This window comes from Glycine soja, chromosome 6 (genome assembly GCF_004193775.1).
Source record: "Glycine soja cultivar W05 chromosome 6, ASM419377v2, whole genome shotgun sequence".
NCBI classification, from domain to species: domain Eukaryota; kingdom Viridiplantae; phylum Streptophyta; class Magnoliopsida; order Fabales; family Fabaceae; genus Glycine; species Glycine soja.
The window spans coordinates 41,694,609-41,704,360 of record NC_041007.1 but is presented as its reverse complement, the minus strand read 5'-3'; the positions used below and the strand labels follow the sequence as shown (position 1 = coordinate 41,704,360).

The window sequence follows — 9,752 nt, the reverse complement described above, 5'->3', positions numbered from 1 at the left end:
TACTTGTACTTGTGGACCATCAAACTTTGAAAGAGGTGCTTGGTTTTTCTCTACATAGTGCTGTGTGATGTGCAGATATCATATAATGATATAACAACAATGTTTTCCAATTTCCAGAATTGAAATTTCTTTGTGTGGAAAATTAGGGGGAGTGTTAGGGAAGCTGGTCCCATTAGCAAATGCATCTAAAAGGAGAGCAAATAAAGAGTGGTGTGTCTTGTCCCCCTACAATTGAATTTGACCACCATGAAGAGTGGAAATGGAGTTACATAATTATAATGTCATGTTTAGAACTTGTTAGCCCCCCCACCCACTTCCATCTCTCTTTCCTTGTGGGAAGATGTGGCTGAACATAAGAGCAGCTGAGTTTTTGCCCCCACAATTCCTTCTTTGGATTATGTCTTTAGGGTTTCCTTCCATGATGGTAGGTAATGGTTACAAGCACCTAGACATTGCTCGTGACTCGTGAGCCGTGCCACGTTTTTTGTTTTGGTTTTTATTTCACAAATGCATAAGAGGAGAAAGTAAAACCTTGTCCGGCATTAAAGAGTGTGAAGGACATGCAAATACGTGTAAGCATTTCCAGTTTTCACAAACAGGCTTGTCAAAATCTTCCACGAAGGGCATATCACATGTATGCTTGTTGTAAGGATGAAAAGGATAATTCACTATGTTAAGTGTGACAACGATAGTTTAAAACTTTTCAAAGTGATCAAATTTTTGTCTGAGACCCCTGAATATTCGAGATAGAAACATGCAACTTGCAGGCTTGATATTGCGACAAAACTACAATATCTATGATGGCATGCTTTGACCATATAGCAATCTTTTGGAAAGTTATTAGGTCTTGAGAATCTCTATAGTCATGTAGCCTATATTTTCATTTCGATGCTTTTTATTATTCCATAGTGGTGGAAGCAGGTTTGACTCTTTAGCCAAATTAGATGCTAATGGCCAACACAAATCTCTGTGCAGCTTTACACATTGTAAGATCATTCCCTGAATTATCCAAAACAGTTCTTCACTGGGGGAATTAAGGGCCGATAATGGAGAAGCATTTTAAATTTTCATCCATTGTTGTAACTTTCTACACAGTTCAGAAACGATCTGTCATATCATTAATTATAGTTGCAAAGATTTCTCTCTTCTGGTAAATACTTTAAACTGCTTTTTATACAATTCACACCATGATTCACTATAGTTGTAAACTTGTAATATAAGTGAATCAGACATTAAATCTACAGTACAACAGTACAAGGGTACACATTTAAGCAAACATTGACTTCTGGGAGAAGGCTTCATTATTCACACAGTATCTACCAAACTAAAAGCAGCTGCCTAGACTAAGAGAAGGCTAGAGTTTTCCACTCTCCTAGCAAGTCATTTTCTAGGAGTAACCACTTGCCCTTTGAGAAAACTAAAGACTACTCAAATACAAAAATACTTCCATCCCATGAACATGAAGCAATAACATTAGGTATAACAGGGTGGAAGGCAACATCTATGCATGCCTGGTCATGGGCCTGATTTTCTTCACAACTGGTAATCATAAATGTAGATAGAACAATCTGAAGAGCCAGAAGCGAGTTTTTTCCCGTCCAAGCTGAAATTGCACTTGATTGGGAACCCAGAGACCACATGGCCCTCATATTGCTTATATTTGTTGAGTCTGTAAGGTGGGGTGGTAGTAAAGATTACAACATAATTCCCATTTGATTGAGAAACAAAAATTGAATCAAATTGGTGGCGACTCACACAGGGACACGTATAAGCTTCCACATAAACCTGATTCAGGAGTATAATAAGCTGGTTAAAATCTAAATTCACAAACTATAACATAGTTTAAATGTACATATATGGCCAAATTGATATTTACAGATGAATTACACTCCAAAATGCATATCAGCACCAAGAACAGTAGGTTGCATTCGTCATAGAAATTCCAGATTGTAACATGTAGTGCACATGGCTTGAGTTTTATCACAACTTTAAGATTATGAATACTGGGAAAAACCCAAGTTCCACATCGGCTAGAGATAGTGTCAAGATGTGGGAGACAATCCTCACCATATGAGCTAGCTTTATGGGGTTGAGTTAGATCCAAACCCACATTTTAAGATGGTATCAAAGTCTATCCTAAATCCATTAAAAAGATCGTCCACCATGTTATCCACACACCAATCCCAAGAGTGTTGTTGGACATGAGGGGATGTATTGGAAAAAAAAATCCAAATTCCACATCGGTTAGAGATAGTGTCAACTCTGGAAACTACAAGTTAAGTTTTGGGGTTGAGTTAGGTTCAAACTCTAGAAAGTCTTTGGAATAGAAAAAATTTAAAAATTGATCTTTTGAACTACTTGTTAAGTGTTATCAGTGCAAATCATGCATCTTTGCTGAATTAATACTATTACCTAACATTTAACAACCATCAACAAATCTAAATGTTTAACCAAAAGTCAGGATACCTTGAGCTACAAGTGTAAATGAATAAAATGTAAATAATGAAATTTAATCTATATGACGGCAATGACAACATAAACAGCTGTGTGTGGAAAGTATATAAATTACGAGTAAGAAGAGGGAGAATCTAGAAGCCGGTAATCTCAAATAAACCCTAAGGCAGTGTTCTTAATGGTGGAGAGCCCAAAATCCACCATATACATATGACGGATGGCATGGCAGCAAATGGCAGAATCCAAGGCGTGTGTGTGTGTCTATCTATCTATCTATATATATATATATAAACAAAACAGAACATATAAAAAAAATCACATATAACAGTAAATATAAATAAAAAACTAAAAACACAGCAGATATAGATACTAAAAAATAGTAGATACCAATGACAATGGTATGCATTTTCCTAGAAAACATGACAAATTTCACGAGTTCATAATAACCAACACCTAACAAACTCATTTAAGAGTTCAAAATAACAAAATGATAAAAACATAATCCAAACATAGAAGGAAGTCTCTAATCCTCTTCCTCAATCCCAACCAGTGTTATCAAATAGTAGCCATGACACTGTGGTGGGGGAGTATTTTGATAAAACACCATACTTTGGAGGTGCTATGGCCACCCCAGACGCATGGTGTCCATTCCATGCATGGCACCAATTGCAGAAAGCTTTTTTTTTTTAAAAAGAAAAAGGGTTATTGAACCCTCAAGAGAACCCGCGACAGAGCAGTTTCTAAATTCTCTCTTGGGGCGATGCTGCTGCTACCTCTCCCTCCAACGGTGACTTCTACACTGGCAATGACTTCACTGGAGACCTTTTTCAGCGACCGCCATCTCTGTTGAGAAACATTTTCCCAGTTCTTTTAGTTACGTTTTTGTTTTAAAAATTGATTATTTTAATTCTATAGATACTTTTACTATTCCTTTTAATACTGACCAACATCTCTTCTTACTTCCTCTATTTTTTAAAATTTCTTTGTTATATAACTGTAATGTTTTCAGATTTTTTATTTGCTTAGCTTGCTCTTTCTTTGGTTTTTTTAATTTATTATTCTTTAAATTTCATGTTTTCCAATTTTTTTCCTCTGCAGAGATTGCTTCCTCTTTCTTTAACTCTTTGTTTCAATATACTGCAGTGTTGTACATTACTAATTTAGTGCTTTTTTCATTGTCTGTTTAGTGTCAGTATTGTTCAGCCTTTTTCCACAACTGCAGTGTTGTCCATATTCAACCCATCAAAGAAGTTGATGAAGCAAACTAGAATAAGAGTCATGTGACAAGGAAACACAGGAGAGGGTGCATCAATATATTGCTTGCATTTGGTACCAATTTGGGTTGTCATTCAACCTCATTAAGTTGAAGAGCTTTCATGATATGGTTGCAGCAATTGGTCAATATGGACAACATTTGTCCATATTCTTAGGTATCATGATATTAGAGTTCCACTCTTAAAGAGGGAGTTGGCATACAGTGAAGATTTCATTCAACGACAACCCAATTTGGTACCAAAGGTGAACAATATATTGATGCAACCTCTCCTTTACTTCCTTGTCACGTGACTCTCTTATGCTAATTGCTTCATCAACTTATTTTTATGATTGATTGAATTTTTTGGATTCTTACAAAACATGTCCATTGGCCCCTTTTTTAGTGACATTCTTTTTGTTTGTAGCAGTGACGGCACTGATAGAGTCTTCAAACTCATCTTCACTTTTATCATATCCAATGGGAGAAAAATCAAAATCTCTATTTGCCACAGTAGCACTAGTGCCTACGTTCTTTTTATTTGCTACATATCGCCAAAGCTCTTTACTTACATCCTTTGGGCACTTCAGGCAAGCAACAACATTGCCCTGCTTCCCCATCAAGTGTTGTGGCTCTCGTTATTCTCCCTTTGTGGCTTTTCTACAGTAATTACAAGCAGTTGCGTTTGTATCCCCTTCATCAAGTTGATGACAGTATTTCCAACAGGATCTATTCTAGAGGTGGCCCTTGAATCATGTGTGGATGCTTCAGCAATTGTAGAATAGGGCTGAACATTGAACAGAACAGAATGATCAAATAAAATGATCAAAGAGCACTACTTACACTAAAAAAACAGCACTAAATTAGTAATGTACAACAGTACAGAATTATTAAAACACTAAAATAGAAAGTTAAAACATATTTGAATTTTGAAGACATGATCACAAATTCAGAATTCAATAGTTTAACAACAAAGAAATTAACAAAAATCTGATAAAAAAGAACGAGGAAGCAATCTCTACATAGGAATAAAGGAGAGAAAATCTGAAAACATGAAATTTAAAGAATAACAAAACAAAAAAGAAATTAAAAAAACAGAAAAAGGAAGCAAGCAAAAAAAAATCTGAAAACATAACAGTTGTATGATGATAAAACAAAAAAGCTAACGTACCCGAGTGCCCGGAGGCTTCTCACTATGCAAAGATATTGGGGAGGGTCATTGTACGCAGCCTTTACCGTTGTGCTAGTACTAAAAATAAACACAATAACAAAACAAAAAAGAAATTAAAAAAATAGAAAGAGGGAGGAAGAAGAGATTTTGGTCAGTATTAAAAAGAATAATCAAATAAACCAAAAAAAAAATTAAAGAATAAAAAAATGATTTTTAAAACAAAAAGTAACTGAAAAAAACAAAGAAAATGTTACTCATAGAATTTGGAAACTTCTTTGTCATAGGTTCTCTTTAGGGTTTAATAACCCTTTATTTCGATTAGATCGGGGTCAGGTTAAAGGCATTTCACACTTTTTCTTTTTAATTTTTTTTTTAAAAAGAAGAAAAACATTTTTTTTCCGGTAAATGAGAGCCATGCACACAATGGCAGAGTCGCAGGTGGCATGGTGGTCGCCAGAAGGAGGCAGTCCAGATCCAGGGGTAGCACCAGAGAAAAGGGGTGGCGGCAACAGCCAAAAGTGGCTCGCAATGGATACGGATACAGTGCACCCCCAAAAAAAAAAAAGGCACACTACAGAGGGTATCAAACCCTAGTCTGCTTTGATACCATATAGAATTTCTGAATTTGTGTCTTAACAAGATCACACAGCTCTGATACCATATAAATACAAATAAATGTGATTGCTGATTCTAAGGCTAATCAGCTACTAATTGATTCTATCACTAATTCTAACAAAAAGGATTCTAAATCTAGGGCTAATCAGCTCTGATAGTTTAACTTTAACTAGTATACTGTGAGTTGTTAAAACAAAGAGTGTGCAGCATGTGCTTTTTCATCTGTATGCTAGCACTTGTTAACCAACAGATCAAGTTAACAGGCCCACTGTTCTGCTCTAATTCTGTTACAATTGAACTGATTCAGTTTCTCTTACACAGTTTTCCTATATATTCCGAATTGTACTTGAAGTACAAACTCAATTGATTTAGCAACAGAAACACAAATACAGAGAGCAATCATATTGAAATGAACCATTTTATTGAAATAAATAAACAAAGATGTAGGCACCCCAACATTCTCCTTTCTTCCTTGCCACCCCCTGTTCGTTTCCCTCCCTTTCTCATTTTCCTCCATTTTGTACTCTATTTTCCATACTCAGCAATTCTTTTTGAGATTCTGGAGAAACTTTAGAATCACTTATTTTCTCCTCCACATAAACAACACCTTTGGAACAATTTTCTAGAGTTAGAGATAGAGTTCTTCTCTAAGGAGAGTAGGGGGTTCTACCCACTCCTAGGAATTTTTTTATTTGGACTCTTAGACACCCAACTCCCATAACTCAAAAGCTTGGGAAAATTAGTTATTGGCCCATAACTTGAGAAGGCATATTTTACTATTTTAGAACTCTAAGTAGTAAGTATAAATCTAGGGATTGCATCTTTAAATAATTTTCCAAGTTCTTGTTAAATATTTGTTAGATGGATCTAATTAAAAAAAATATTAGTTCAAGAACCTATTAAATAAGTAAACTATCAACCTGATCCCTGAATAATTTGAAATTTTCAATTAGGTTCCTATACTTAAACGAACCCTAATGAAAATGTTGCCAAGGATCCAATTAGAAATAATTTACATGTTTAGGGTTCTAAATCTAATTACAGACTTTTAAAAGTACAGGAACTTATTTAAAATCCCTAAAATAGTTCAGAAACCTACAATTAACTTAACCTTAAACAAATATTAGGGTCACATACCTAGGGTGGGTCATGGACGTTAATATTGCATTTGCAGTAAGTTTTCTATGCCAGTTCATTCATCCACCCTTTAAAAGCAACTTAAGGAGCAGTATGTTTTGGATCTTGAAAGCATCAGACCAGGAAAAAGGAGTATTTTTTAATCCTATAGCTTTAAAAATATAGTAGCTTAGAATATTAAAATTTCATGTTTAATGTCAATACAAAAAAAATATTAATGTCAAAAACAGCATAAAATTCACATATGTTAAAAATTAATTCCAGTTTGACAATAATCTGGCCATAGTTGAACCACTAAACCATACAACAACAACAACAACAACAACGCCTTATCCCACTAGGTGGGGTCGGCTACATGGATCAACTTCCGCCATAATGTTCTATCAAGTACCATACTTTTATCCTGCTGGTTTTAAGAAAATAGAAATGGTAAGCTATATCCTATAACTTTTACTAGACTATCTGCATTATTCTATTCCCTCTAGAATGACTTATTGTTTCAAGAGTTGTAATCAACATCAGTAATGCTGCTTAAACGAACAATAAGAAAACTTCACGGCAATTTTGCAGAAAAATGGGGAACAGTAAAAAAATAGAAAATGAAAGATAGTATATACAATTCTCACCTGATTAGACAATGGTACCTCTCTTGACACATCCCAAACAATAATAGCATTCTCACTTGCATTACTTTGAGATACATCACTAGAAGAAATGAATTGCTTCCCATTCATAGTGAACTCAACATCCAGAATCAGACCTAAATTTTGATTATAGTCATGCACTACTTTGCCAGTTCTGGCATCGCAAAGTTTGATCTGGCCCTTTGACCCTTCAGAAAGGAAGAGATTTGAATCGTCTGGATGTAACTTTATAACTCCAACGATTTGATCTTGTCTGAAAACCTGAGTCTCCAATCCTTTTTCAACATCAATCAACCTTGACGTGCAATCATATCCACAAGAAAGTAGAAAGTGCCCTTGCTGAGACCATTTCACATCTTTGACTGCTGCATTGTGGAAGTTTAGCAGGCATGCTTTCTTCTGATTTCTGCTCCATACATTCCATATGCAAACCGCATGATCCATCCCAGCAGATGCAAGGAGGTGAGCTGTAAGCTAACTCTGATGAACAAATAAATAGTATATATAACAAGCATATCTCTCTTGCTCTCTCTCTCTCATTCACATGTACACAACAATTTTCAATACTTTGATTTTAAAATTAGTCTAGCTGTTAACAAATCCTTTATACATTAAAATTAGATTAATTAAATTAAAATATAACACATTGCACCTTTATCACTAGGGACAACTATTCCTGATTAAAAACTATAGTATATCACACACATACCAGGGGAACAGTTTGTCAACAAAGAGAACTTACAATGAGTTGATGACCAATGCATAGCATTGACAGCTTTTGTATGCCCATATAGAGTCACATAACTTTTCAGATATCAGGGTCGGGCTTTGATGACCCTTTGCTATACTTTTCAACAATGATAAAATATTATGGTGTATATCAGCATCCAAGATACTCCCTAAGTTTGTAAACAAGAAAAAGGTCAGAGTACTTGTCTCTATCCACGAAAAAAAAAATCAACATAAAAGCAAGGGAAATAGATAGAATCAATAAAACACGACGCACATCTATGACTGAAGAAAGTACAAACAGGAAAAGGTATCTGCGAGAGGAAATAAGAAATTTAATTTATGCAAGCACATCACTCAGCTAGAGACTGATTATAGCAACAAAAATTCATCTGCTGCATGGTTTAATATCAAGCAGCTATTTTCCATTGACCTTCCTCAACAGTGTTATTTCAGCGGTAAAAAAGGTTGAAACAACAACGACTTCTCTCTAATTCTAGGTTTTTATTTTTCAACATACATCCATGTGTAGCATAAATCAGTGTTGTTAAATGGCGGCGGCACAATGGCTACCATGGCAGAATGGCATGATGAAGATTTTGCCAACCGCCATAGGTAATTTGTGAAGGAAGGTCCACTATGGCAGCGCCAAAGGCCGCAACAGCGTGTTTTTAATTTTGAACTTCCACCATAACCATCCACCATTGATAACACTGGTATAAATCTAAGTTAAGGGTTTAAGGTTCAGAATATCGTCATACCACTATCTACTATGTCACTATAGCATTTTCAGAATCGGTCACTCCGCGCAGCTATTTGGAATTGACTACTATAATCTACAATCATAATTCCAAAATTGAATGCCTTTCAATTAACAGACACAAAAATTAAAACTTTATTAAAACAAATCAAAATCGAACCCAGTAAATTCCGCAAAATTTGAATGTGAGTGTACAAAATTGAACAGAAAAAAGAAAAAAGAAAACAGTTCAATTTGGATTACACAAAAAACAAAAAAGGAAAAAAAAGAAGAAGTGACGAGTACCAGATAGCGTGAACGGAGACGGAACAGGAACGGATCAGGAAGAGGAGCGAGGTGGGACACATCAATGCGCAGTGTCGTTTGAAAATGTATCTTCCGGGCATGGGAGCTTGCGTTTGGTGGTCGAATGAAGGAAGAGAAGGTAAAGGAAGGTGTCGTTTTGGTGATTTTGGTGGGTTAGAGATACTTTCTGTCGTTTTGATTGTTCTTCTCGTCGTCTGAGGCGTTTGAATAAGCGTTGCACAGAGGATCTTACTAACAATTTCTTGTGACATCTTAATAAATAATCTTATTCCCTCAGCATCTAATTATAAGATTGATTTAGGATCTTACTTTACTAAAAAACAAGAAAAGAAAATGTTTCACGGAAGAAAAAAATATTTAATATAAAAATATATTTTTCCTTTTAACTTCAGAATATTGGCTTTAACTGCACAAATAGAGATAATAAATTAAAAAATCAACACAATGATGAGCTTTTGTTAATTACAAGTTGGTAGTTAAACTCTTCTTTTTATTATCTTTTGTTTTTTAATTTGACTTTTTATTTTGTAGTTTTGGTAGAGAAGACCACTCTCTCTCTCCTTGAGATTTATGAACTCTGCCACTGCCAAGGAGTCAAGGACGGATGCCGGAGGGGTTCACAGTGATCTTCAATGGTCACGAACCCAAATAAAGACGTTGTAAATTAGTTTTTCTTTTAATAAA

General features: G+C 35.1%; 1 pseudogene; it reads right to left on the bottom strand.

Moving 5' to 3' along the window:
• Positions 1-1,095: 1,095 nt before the first annotated feature.
• Positions 1,096-8,615, bottom strand: LOC114416275 (annotated as a pseudogene).
• Between the last annotated feature and the right edge of the window lie 1,137 nt (positions 8,616-9,752).